This window comes from Phyllostomus hastatus, unplaced genomic scaffold (assembly GCF_019186645.2).
Source record: "Phyllostomus hastatus isolate PE091 unplaced genomic scaffold, TTU_PhHast_1.1 phas_contig_40, whole genome shotgun sequence".
NCBI classification, from domain to species: domain Eukaryota; kingdom Metazoa; phylum Chordata; class Mammalia; order Chiroptera; family Phyllostomidae; genus Phyllostomus; species Phyllostomus hastatus.
Genome location: NW_025333872.1, coordinates 43,966,951 through 43,980,244, shown reverse-complemented (window position 1 = coordinate 43,980,244; position 13,294 = coordinate 43,966,951). Strand labels below are relative to the sequence as shown.

Here is a 13,294-nt window from a genome sequence, read left to right as displayed (position 1 = left end):
TAATTCTCTTCAGCCTGATACCTAAAGACTGAGTAAGGACATCAGTTACTGTTATATAAACAGACACAAAATTAGTTCATGGATATGCACTCTAGGTTCAAGAAGTATTTTATTTAAACACGATGAAATCTCACCTTATCAAGACAGTTTTTTATATGATTAACCTCATCTGCCATCTCTTACTTGACAATCTCAAGCTATATTACTTATGTTTAATATTTGAATTGTCACTGTGTAATGTGTTGCTCTGTAAATGTAGTCTTCATCTGTGTGAGTGTGCCTGTGAGTCTGTATATGTGTTTTCTATCTCCTCATTTACTGTTGAACAAGGATGACTGCCTTATATTTTTATACTTTTACCTCTTTCTAGAGTACCTTATCTACATTATTTTTCTTGATAGAGGCTGAATAAAAATGGGAAAACCATCTTTCTTATAATTCTAAAGTATACGTAGTTTTATGAATTTTATAACATTGTTTTCTCCCATTTGCAGATAAAAAGAGCCTGAGGAAGATAATAAATACAAAGTGTCCCAACTTATTGTCATTATCCTGCTGAAATACTCTGACTCTATCATCTGTATTTGTAGCTATAAAAACATGGAGACAGGTATAGATATATTTTTAGCAATAAGAACATATCCATATTTAGTTTTATAAAGTTATTTTTATCTTTTAATGTACAATGTTTTATTCACAATTAAGTCTTTGTAAAAAGTGTGGTTAAATGTTTATAGACTAAAACTAGTGATTTTTTGGATTTTCTTCCCATCAGAGAAAAATACACATAGTACTGTGTCACAGAGGAGTCAATTCACTTTAACAAATCAAATTGCAAGGCCACAAGAACTAAAAACTTTAATAAAAATGTATTGATATCTAAAAGAAAAAAAACCTAATAGTTTCACCTTGGATATCTTGGAATGTGAGGCAAAGTTATATCTGTCTAGACCTCTTAAAAATAACACAAAAATAGAAGAAAAAGGTTATGATTCAATATTTTCAATATATATATATGTATATATAGATGCAGAAGCATCTTAACTAGAAAGATTTTTACTGCAAACTCATTTCTTTGATATGAGGTCGTCATACAAACCGAGTAGCTGTGGCCACCCTTGTTAAGAGTTTTTAACTTCTGTTCTAGATTTTTCATCTTTCACTGAAGTATTGTTGTTGCTGCTGCTGTTACTGTTGTTCTTAATCATTGCAGGAAACAGATATACAAAATCTCACCTAGTAGTGTGTGAGACACGTGCATAGTGAACAGAGGCCTTCTCATTTTATTACCTCTTCTCTTCCTACTCTCTTCTGATGCAACATGGTGATGCCAGATGCTTGCTGATAAAATAAAGTATAGCCATCCATTACTGTGCATCTAGGGACACACTCATACTGATCTCTGGTGAAAGTGGAAGAGATAAGAGATGCTGGCCATCCACTTGTCTCTTGGTGGGTGCCACTAGTGAAGAGAGAGCAAAGGTGCGGGCAGAGTGCCAGTTAGTCCAGTCAGAGGGGAGAGTGACAAGTGGTAGCTTGAAGTACATGTGATACGCATGGGGAAAAATAGAGGCAGAGAGGTAGAAGTTTTGTGTTAACTCTTTAACTCTAAGAGCAATTTCTTATCATATATTATATATATTTAAATACCTTATTTATTTATTAATGCTTATGCTTTTAATTGTATCATTTCACAACCATCTTGGATATTGAATCTCCATTTTAAAAGAAACACGATGAATGAAATTGACTGTTTTATCAAATTTGGAGAATATCTGGTGAATTTAAGTTTTTTAATATTTTAAATATTCTTTAAATATTTTTCCCTCAGCAACTTGTCCTTAAGGGATTCCAATTACATGTTTATTAGGCCCCCTGGAGTTGTCTGATATCACTCAAAAGTAGGGTCTGAGAGAGAGAAACTCATAGAAAGAAACACTAGAATGAGTGTTACCAAGGGCTGAGGGAGGGAGAAGGGGGAGGAGCTGGTCAAAGGGCACAAGCTTCTAGGTGTAAGAAGAGTGAGTATGGGGATCTAATGTGCAGCACAGTTACTGGAGTTAGTAGTACCGTATTATGTACTTGAAAGTTGCTACAAGAGTAGGTATTAAATGTTCTCAGCACAAAAATGAAGGTATAATTATGTGACATTGATAGAAGTACCAGCTAATGCTATAGTATAGTGGTAATCATTTCACAATATATGAGCACATCATATGAAGATAGTATATACCTTAAATTTACAAATTGTTATATGTTACATATATTTTAATAAAGTGGGAAAAGTTAAGATAGATACACAAATTGTAAATTAAATAGTGTTTTAATTTTTAAATTTTACAATTGTACTTTGGAGATCCTGACTTTTAAGAAAAATTTTGTGATGAGGTTCTATGTTTAGTTAGATGAATTTATACTCAACATTGAAATACAATAAAATTGACAGGATCTGCAATTTTGCTGCAACTGGATTTGGTAAAACTTTTAAATGAATCACAAAATAGAGACAATTCACTTGATGAGTTTTTGTCATGTAAAAATATTTGTTAAAGAAAATATTTTGAAGAAACTCAAAAATACAGTACCTATGAAAATATCTATATTTGATATGAAAGTCACACATTTCTAAATAGAAATAAGAAAATTAAGATATCCTCTATTTAGCATTATTTTCTCTGAGCATATATAAAGCATTTAACATCTATAGAGTATTTCTTATTTTTAAAAAATGTTATGATCCACAAAGAAATTTAAATTAGAGATGTCAAGAACTTTAAGTTATTAATAAAAGGCAGTTTTGAAAAAAGTTTCAAGGTTTTACATAGAAAAGACTTGAAAAAAACACTATTTTTTGCTGGTGTATAGCAATGACATGCTATGACAGAGATGGTTAAGAAAGCTGGTTAGAGTATGTGGAATATTTACTAAAAGTATTTTGTTTATCTTAATTATTGATATTTAATAGTGAACATGTTTTTTAAGAATTGCATTTTTATACTCAGATATATATTTTTAGAATTTAAATTTTGAAATACTTTTAGAACTATTTCATAGGATATTCAATAAGTAAATATTTCAAACTTATATAATTTTAATTATTTTCAACATTAATTCAATTACTCATGCAATTGCATGGTTTGAACGATAAAGTACTTGGACATTCTCACTCTCAGATCTACATGTGAAGCTTCAGGGCATTCTCCCTGCCCCAGTGAACACTCTGCTGTCTCTTTCTGTTTCCACCTGGGTTACTACCACTCTCAGGAAAAAGCCTGGGGGTAAAAAGCAGAGAAGTGCAGCCTTCTGCCTTGAACTATGATATCAGAGCTGAGCCCTGTGAGAACTGCAGATGTTCATGATGACTTTAGACTCCCCTTAAAACATTGTCAAAATTTCTGGGAAAATATTTGATATCTTACGATAAGGGAATTAAACAATGTCAGCAAGGCTAAATCCTGGAGACATTCGTAAGGTAAATGCTTACTAGATATTAACTGTAACTTATGAAACTTTGAACTATGGCTATTGATTTATCTTTTTGCTTAATATTTGAAAGAAGACTTGAAGTATCCAGGAAAATGGTGATATGAGGAGGATCTCTGAGAACACATCCATTTTCTCAGTTGCCAGACTTTGTCTTCATTATTAAAAACAAAACAAAACAAACACATTATCAATACTTAATTTTGGCAAACAGACTCAATAAGTGTGTTCTTTTATGGTGAATATAGATGAGAAAAATCCTAACTGGTATGTAAGCGAAGTAAAGTAAATGATTCCTAAAAATAGTCAACCATCTTAACCAAGCAGGGTTTATCTTTAAAAACATTCAAATATAAACTTATTTAAGGTTCTTCTCCATCTTTATTCTTTGAGTGTATCATCTTTCTTCCATCATCTAAGTATCAGCCTTAGCTTTTCATGCGTAATGCCTCATCCTGGTGTAAAGAAAATCAACTGAGTTGCTGCAAAAAGTTTCTAAATTTACTCTCCTCCAAACCAACAGTCTTAAAGGCAGTGTTACTTTTTCCAGGACAATTTCTGGAAGATCCTATACTAAATTCAGAAGGAATATAAGATCAACCATAAAGCATCAGAAAAAAAAAAAGGTAAGTCATAAGTAGACTTTTTCCCTTCACTGGGAAATATGCTAAATGTTCAACCAGATAGTGAGAGAAAGGAAAATATTTGGGGTCTGTCCCATGTTTACATACCATCTGAGCCCAAGTTAGGTTTTTGAGCCTTGTTCTCACACGTCTTCAGAGGGTGATCCCGGCATTATGCAAGATATCCTGGCAGAAACCCTCCAACGATTTCAGGTATCTTTGTGAATAGTTTGTACTTTGTTACCTGTGTGGTGGCCTGCAGTGGGTTTCCTGTCTCTAAGGGCAAAGTTTTAATCTGCATGGCTGTGAGCCTTGTCCAAGGTGAGTGTGTCTCTGCAGATGGGCTGAAGGCAGCCCAGAGAACCTGCTTATCTGAATGTAGTTCTGGAATTTTCCAAACCTCCAAGACTCCCGGAGGCAAGGGTAAGTTTAACTCATTGTTCAGAAAGGAACTAGTGGTTAAGATACTAGAGGGGTTCAGATCCAAGGGATTTAGATTTCCTGAACCTGTGACTAAAGGCAGAGTAGGGGGTCCAGACCCAGCTGCCACAAAACAGTCCACACCTGAGCAGAGCCCCAGGGAATGGAAGAGCTATTGGTTCAGTACCCATGGACTGAGATCGGGGAGGCTGTCCTGTCGCCCAGAGAAGTTAAATTACCTCCAATGAGGAAGAGAAGCAAGAAGCCTAAATCTAAATCAATATCTATATAAAAAAAAAAAAACAGTCCTTATATCTAAAGTGGAAAGGAATGACTTGCCTTACATTATATGATTGGTTTTTTTCCTATTAGTGTAAAAATGGTTTTGTGAGTTCCATTGATTTCAAGTATAGAAAAATTGTTAAAACTTTGTTCTATTAATTTCAAAACTTGTATGCCTGAGGTTTATGAGCCTTATACATTTTAAGTCATGCCCACTGAAGACCATGTTTTTGTGGGGCACTATGATGATCTATAAAGTATTAAAACTTTTAGAAATTTAGTTTCATATAATGTTAAAAAGAGAAAAATTAGAGACTTATGTACAAGGATGTTAATTGAAGAATTGATTATTATAGAGAAAAATCACTAACAACTCAATATCTGTGACTGAGGAATGAGTAATATCTTAATGCTGTTACTCAAAGTTAGGTTTTATACAAGTATTTAATGCAGTAAAAAATCTAATAATATAATATTCAGCACATAAGCAGAATATAAAATATTGAATGGAGGAAACATTGTTATACTTTTCACAAGTTTAAAATAATTGGAATATGTTAATATTTAAAAATTAGATATACTGTATGATCACATTTTTCAAAAATTAAAGATGTATAAGATGTGTATTCCCAAAAAGATGTTATACATCTTGTGATAACAAAATCTGATATAATGTGTGGTCTCTATAATGCTGAATTCTGCATATGAGACAAATTTCCAAAATTGCTTTCTTTTAGGAAAATTACTTAATACAAATTTACTAATTCCCCCCAAATCCCCAGATTTACACAGGCAAAATCCATAATTATATTCTCTTATCCTGAGTTCACTCAGTATACCTTGTCTATTTCACTCACTCTGGCATTGAACCATGTGTAGTTGATTGCCCATTACCTAACTTGGCCAAATGTGGACAGTTTTCCTCCTCTTCTCAACTTCAGACTACTGGAGAGCAGACTAGAGCAAAGCTTGAAATAATTTTTTTTTTTAATTTTTGAGCTGTTTGTCTTTTCCCTGTCTCCAAACTCTGTCTGACATTATGAGTCAGATAGTTGTTACAGAACAGATGCGGGGGGGGGGCAATTATTGGCCCACCCAGGGATGCCAAAAACTGTTACAGAACAGGCACACACAGGGCCAAGGGGGATACAATATACAATTACCGAAAGGACCCCCCACTAGGTGCGATTGTCTGTCACCATACAAAAGAAATCTCTCAATACCAGAGATTAGTGAAAAGGAAAGGAAATGTTTATTTAATGTTATATAGATTTAAAGTACTGACCTAACGTCTTTGTTAAAATATCCAAGTCCTTTTGGATACCCACAGATCCCCATAGTGCTTCCTTCTCCCCCCGCCCTAATTCAGGGTACCATATCTATGGAAAAGAAGCAAACATTTGTGATTCAGGCTACTGACACCATCTGCTGTGTCACAGTCCAGGCAGGATCTCCAATTAATCCAAAACCATATGGCACCTTCTCATGGCCTACTGGCAAGAGTTCTTTCACCCTTCTTCCAGGAAAAGTCTCTCCTTCTTCCCAAGCCACATGGCCAAAAGGAGCACTCCAAAGCTGCATGATCCTCTTCTACCAAAGTTGTAGGTGTCCCCGTTCTAGTCAATACCACATGGTTCCTCTTGGCAAAGCTGTGGGGAGCCAGGGCGGGGGGAGGGGGGTTCGCCACTCTGCCAAAGCTGAGTGGCAGTTCTCTGCTAAAGCCACATGGTTATTCTCTCTACCCAAGTGGTGGGGGTCTGCATTCTGGCAAAACCGCATGTACCTCTCTTCACATGGCTGCAGGGGTCCCCACTCTGCAAGAAGCATGTGGCTTGCTCCCCTTAAGGGCTGTGGTGTCTGGGTTTAAATCCCAGTGCCAATCTTCCTCTGTAGCCCCATTTCTGACCCCTCCCACGATTGGCTACACTTGCAAACACTCCCATATCCTTCCAGCTTTATGCTGCCATCATGAGTATGGGCAGGTGTGGCCCCATGTCATGGAGCCAATCTTCTCCAAGCTCTCAAGCAGGCACTGTAACTCGGGGGACCTGCCCCCCCATTTACATCTTGGATAGAAGTGACTTCCATCCCCCTGGCTCAGAGCATAGCCACAGCTATTTAACACATCTATGCAACCAGTTAAATATTATAGAAATGTTAAATGATCATGCCAGAGGTTGGCTGCAAAGCTGTTGCTATGCAAAACAGCTCTGCATGTTCCTGTTCCATGTGTCTGTTCCCCCAACTCATTCCTGTGGGGGAAGGGGTGAGGACATCCTAATATTTCCTGGACACCTTGAGTTCTGGACCCCATTGCAAATCCCTGTTTGGGGCCCCCCTCTTGCCTGCACCCTGTTACATAGCAAGTACTTAATGCTAAGGGTACGTTTAAAATATATATATTTTTTACAATTGTTCTCTGCCTGTTTCTATTTCCATAAAATTCAGGGTCAGATATCCTAAAACTTCTTTCATTGATTTACCAATGTATGTCATGAAGTATTATTGTGCTTTTTAGTAATCCAATGACAGCATAAAGTTCTCCTTTCTGAGATTCAGGTCTTCATAATTACACATTCTATTTAATCAAGTGTATTATGTTATTCACAATTTTATGAGGTGGTCTCATATTCTCCTGTTATGATTTCAGAAAGTAAGAGACCAGGGACTTGAGTTTAACATTTTCTTGTATGATCTTCTAGATTAATTATGATCTGTCTTGCCCTGGCTGGTGTGGCTCAGTGGATAAAGTGCTGGCCTGTGAACCAAAAGGTTGCTGGTTCGATTCCTAGTCAGGGCACATGCCTGGATTGTGGGCCAGATCCACAGCAGGGGGTGAGCAAGAGGCAACTACATATTGATGTTTCTCTCCCTCTCTTTCTCCCTCCTTTCCCTTCTCTCTAAGAATATATAATAAAAAATATATTTAAAAAAATATGATCTGTCCTTCAGAAAGTGGGGCCAATTTGAATTTCCATGTCAACACATAATGTTTACAGTCAATACTTTGATAGCTTAAGCGTAGTGGTACATAGCAAAAGTAGGACATGAGGAGAGAAAGAAGAATAGCAGGAAAAGGAGGGGCTTAGGAGGAGAAGGAGCGGGAGGAAGAGAAAGAAAAACAAAGAAACAGTGTCATGTTCTTAAAAAAAAAGCTTGGAAAGGTGACGCAGACCCCGGCTCGTGGGGTCCGAGACATTGTGGATGGGGAAGAAACAGTCACATGGACTACCAAGTCCTGTGGAGGAAAAGGGTGAGCGGCTTTGCTCTCAAGGGGAACAAAAGCCAAGGCTTCCACCATGATGGGCCTTTATTTCTTTTTCTGTGCACATTACATAATGGTCCTCATTTACTATGCACAGATTCGCTTTAGGTGGTTACCTTTTACAGAAAACAAAGGAGACAATGCCACTAATCACATCACAGGAGAAGGATATTTGCAAATGAAAAGGGAAAAGTAATTGAACCAGTTACACTCATCCTTGGAAGGTTTAGCTTGGATTTTAGGAAGTCACTTTGCCGTAAATGTTTGCTGCAAATCAGGGTGAGGGAGTTTTAGCAAAAGCAAGACTCAAAGCGGCCTAGGCACATTGCAGGTTTGATTCCCCACAGAAGAACCTATCTATGGGAGTGGGTCCTGTGCATCTCAGAGAGGTAGCTGGGCCCACGCCATGCAGAACGGTCTCCTAAAGAAAGGGTTATCATACTTATTCATCTGAGACTTATCTTGAAGGCTTTTCCACTGTTTAAGATATATTCAGCAAACGTATTATGTTCTTCCTTTTCACGCTACATAAATGTCAGTAAATTATAGTCCTTCAGGTCTTCCCAAAATACTGCTGGAAAGAACATTTCTCTTGGATATCAATTTAATTACTTTAAGAGTGCTCATTGTTATAATATTTCATGGCAAATCCAAGTGCCCTAGAGATTTATAAACTTCTTGAAAAGAAAAAAAAATGGTGTGGGTGCCCTGGTTACTTTTCACAAGTTTTGTGGAATAATGATGATACTACAGCTGTGCTTTGAAAAATGTGAAGTCCTCACACAACGATATCAGGTTAAATGGGTTTAGGAAACACTGGAACTTGTAAAGACTCCAGTGGTGTATTGGAAAATATTATGTATAATATTAAAATGCATATAGTAACAAAATATTGGCATTCTACAAGTCACTGGAAATCATGGTAAAACATTTTAACAGACCAGATTGGCTAAATTTACTTCAGTGGCACAGGTCTTTATTTATTACAAAAGATAATTAAAATGTTCTTTTGACTGTTGAGACAACAGAGAGACAAAATATCTTTAAGCATTTAAAAATGAATTCTAAAATGGTTTTAATTTTGCTCTATCTCTTTTGCTTTCTCTCATTACACTATGAATCTCCTAGTCAGAGTCAAGGCCGGTGATTCAATTATTTATTTAAAAGATTAAACATCTTCCAATAACTACAGGGAAAAATTAATTTTAAACATTTTGAGAATGTTTCTAAAAAAGGTATCTTTTTCTTGTTCTGCTTACGTTTCTTAACTGTTTTAGGAGTTAATCAGTGAATAGTCGTTTTGTTAATATATGCTATTTCTCAGCTGAATATTTCTTGAGAATTTCATTTAAGATGCAGTAATTATTTTTGTTATTTTCATATAAATTAGTAAAATGCATATCTTGTGTTACCAACATAGTGCTGTGGGCAATTAATTAAAAATCAAACATTATTGATAGCTATATTTCAAAAACATTATTTTTTAAATTCTGCACTGTTTACAATGTTTCTCTGTGTTCAGAGTATCACTGATATGCAACTGTAAAAATATTAGCTCAAACCTCCTTAAGAATTGTTTTGTAGATCCCACTGGTGGATATAATGACCTCTTTTACCTTGTCAAAAGGGCAAACTTGTCAAGCTCACAGTGGTCGATACTCTGAAGAGCATCCCTTCAGCCCAGAAACATGGACCAAGCAGGGACTCTGGAATGCAGGTGCTGAGATGTGCAGATCTGACATAGACAAATAGTTTCACAACTCACCAGCTGATCAAGGACGAAGGGACATTCTGCCTCTGAAGCAGAAGCCCACTTAGATTTTCTTGTATCACTTAATGATGTGAGCAGAGACTTAATTCTTTGAAGTGCCTGATTTAAGGAGCTGAAGAGCAAAGGAAGCCGTTTGCTTGATCTGATTCTCATTATTAAAAGAAGCAGATGAGATAAAACACTTTCTATTTTTATGTATTGATGGATTTTGAGGTCAGTATTTTAGTCCGTTCATCTATATTTTGACCTCTTTCATTTCAAAGTTCATTTTAAATTCTGATTAGGAGTGTCAGTTAACTTGTTGATATATCTTTTTGCTGATTACAGCAAAACATTTTCAAATTTGGAATAATAGTTTGTCTTATTTCAATTGACTTATAACCATTCATTTTGTACTCCAATTTAATTAAGAACCCTAACTGAAAATCTCAGAAAATTTACTGAAATAAATTAATGTGTTTTGATATCCTTTAGAAAGTAAGTAAATAAGAAATCTGGATCTTATTCTCACCTAAACATAGTCTCTCCACTAATATGTCTCAAAAAATGTTTAAGAAATAATTTTGTTTTCCTTTTTTCTTTTACTACACAGATTCTCTGTGTTTCTATATAGTATAGATTAAAATGCTACCTACCATTGTAGCATTTCAATGACTTCTTGATGTTTTCTGCAAATTCCCAAGGCGAGACTTTTCTTTTTTTTTTTTTTAATCCTTACCCAATGATACATTTATTAACTTTAGATAGAGAGGATTGGGGGGAGGGGGAGAGAGAGAAATGATGTGTGAGAAAAACATTGATTGGTTGCCTCCAGTAACCACCTCAACTGGGGACTGAACCCACAACCTATTTTATGTGCCCTGACCTGGAATCAAACCCAGGACCTTTTGATGCATGGGACAATGCTTCAATTAATCAAGCCACACTGGCCAGCATGTGATCCTCCCTCTTTGGTCTGCTGTTCCTGCTTAATCATTTTAGATTATGGACCTTATTGCTGTCCAGTACCCGATGCTTCCATTTTTAAAGGTATTACTGGAAATGTAGCATTCAAACCTCCTCCACAAATACTTCCATTTCACATGACATTTGTGTCAAAGCACTACATTTACTGAAGATTTTGGAGAGATGAGATTTAGAACACAAATATGCTAATAGCATCGTAGTCCTAGACACCTTGTTTTTTGTTTGTTTGTTTTTATGAGATTTTACTTACTTATTTTTCAGAAAGAGGAAGAGGGAGGGAGAAAGAGAAGGAGATAAATATCAATTGGCTGCCCACTGACCAAACATGCAACCCAGGCATGTGCCTAATGGGAATCAAACAGAGACCCTTCAGTTTTCAGGACGATGCCCGACCAGCTGAACCACCTGGTTAGGGAAGACACCGTGTTTTAAATCTACTACATCCATACCCTGGTACTTCTCTGAAATTAATTCCCTCACCCTTCTCAGGCTTTGCATGACTCTGACCTATCTCCCAACTGCTATTTATTTTTAATACTAAAACCTTTATGGATCATTATTTTAGCTCTAGCTTACCCATTTCCAGAGGTCTCAACTACTATCCCAAATGGCTTATTATGATTACCATTCATGGACAATGGTTTATTTTCTTAAATAACAATACTTTCATCCTTAGAAAGGTAACAATGTTTCCTTTGTTAACTATGAAGAGATTTTAAAAAATAAACCTTTATCACACTTGACCACATATGGGCAGGGACCCTGATTACCAATATGTGGTTATAGATGTATTTACCTTTCACCTGAGACTGCGTTTAGGTTGGCTTTGGTTGAAGTTAAGCTTAAAAAAGAACAACAACAGCTTGTGTTTCCTTTTTTACCTCCCTTTGGCTTGCAGTCTGAAGGACAGTGATAGCTTTCGTTCCCAGCATCGTCCCTGAGCTAATATGCGGTTGCAGTGACAGTACAACTACAGCATCAATATTGGTATCCTACCTGTGAGAACAACAAAACTGGATCCTTCCCTGGAGGGGGCCTGGTGCCCATGGTATCTCAAAGTTCAAATAAATGCTGTGGGATAAACTACAGATTCTGGCAGTCAGCTCGTCTTCTTGAGATGAAGAAATGATCTGTTTTTAAATGACATCCCTCTTCCTGTTTCAGTTCTGCTGTTGTGCCCCAGCGTATCTCCCGTGAACACCCGACTGTTGCTGCTGCAGCTGACACTGTTCACACCTCGGTTAGGATTTTAAGAAGCAGTGACTACTGATAAACTACCTGTGGTGTGCAGAGTACCTTTATGGAGCCACTCTTAATCATTTTTCCATAAAGTGTAGGCACATACTAAGCCATGTCCCCATATCCTGATACTGGTTATGGTTTCCTGCAGCTAGGTGGTAACAGTTGGAGCTGATAGCTCAAATGTAATTGTGGTTGTGGGCCAGCCAGAATAAAATTTATTATGGTAATAGCTTCCATTTCTCCACTTAATCTTCAACTTTTGGTTAATGGTTCCTAAAATTAATGATTTTATTTTAAAAGTTTTACTTAACAGATTAATAAAGCTATATTGGGAAAATTACTTGCTGTGAGCCTCAACTTCTCCCTCTACAAGACTGGACTAGTAAAGAGGGTTTAAAATCATAGCAAGGGTTACTAACTAAATTTCCCCCATAAACAAGGTTAGTCACTTAAATTAGTAAATCTAGACAGGTGTAAGCAATTAAGAAATTGAAGGACTTTTAAAATATGCAACAGATAAAGGTATTCAAATACAAACAGATACAGGTATTCTTCATCACCCATGCAAAACATTAAGGGAGAAAATCTAGCCGCTATTTACTGGTAACTTAGAAGAATATTTAGTATGCAGGAGGTTCAAAATGTTATTCTTTTTCACTTCTGTTTTTCTTCTACCTACTATCCTTACAAATTTGTAACCCCAGGCTTATGAGTGGTAATCAAAGTGAAAAATAAAGATGGCTAAAGCTTTTTCTATGTCCTGAAAGATCACTGAAACTCTTGGGAAGACATGTACCATGTGAAACATAACTAGGCAAGGGCAATAATGGAAACTGAAGAGTAGCAGAATATGCCACTCCAAAATATGATGGTAGGAGTTTGGGACATTCCATCCCAAAATGTCAGTTTGACATGTTGATTGTTTTGAGCTGTAGGACCTTGGAAAACAGCAGATGCAGGGAGGAGCTTTTTCTGAATTCTTATCTGCCTAAAGGCAGATCCTCCAAAAGGAACTTAGAACTCAGATGGGAGTTTCATCAATCAGGGAAGATTGACTTTTACTGCAGAACAAGAAAGTAAAAGTCAATATTATACTCAAAAAGACTTTGTCACAAACTATCATACTTTCCACCTATTCTTCTAAGATCCCATTTATCTTTCTTAAAAATTATTTACTGTCCCCTAAGAGACCTACAGCCCTTTGCCCCTTTCCCTATTAAGATGGCACTTAATCCTAAATCC

The 13,294-nt window shown here is 36.4% G+C and overlaps 1 long non-coding RNA gene across 1 annotated transcript; it reads left to right on the top strand.

The window, feature by feature from the left end:
* The first annotated feature begins 3,890 nt into the window (after positions 1 to 3,890).
* LOC123821292 lies at positions 3,891 to 12,392 on the top strand. The gene is made up of 2 exons (XR_006786101.1): positions 3,891 to 4,109; positions 11,975 to 12,392. It is a non-coding gene; the product is annotated as an uncharacterized LOC123821292 (long non-coding RNA).
* Positions 12,393 to 13,294: the final 902 nt, after the last annotated feature.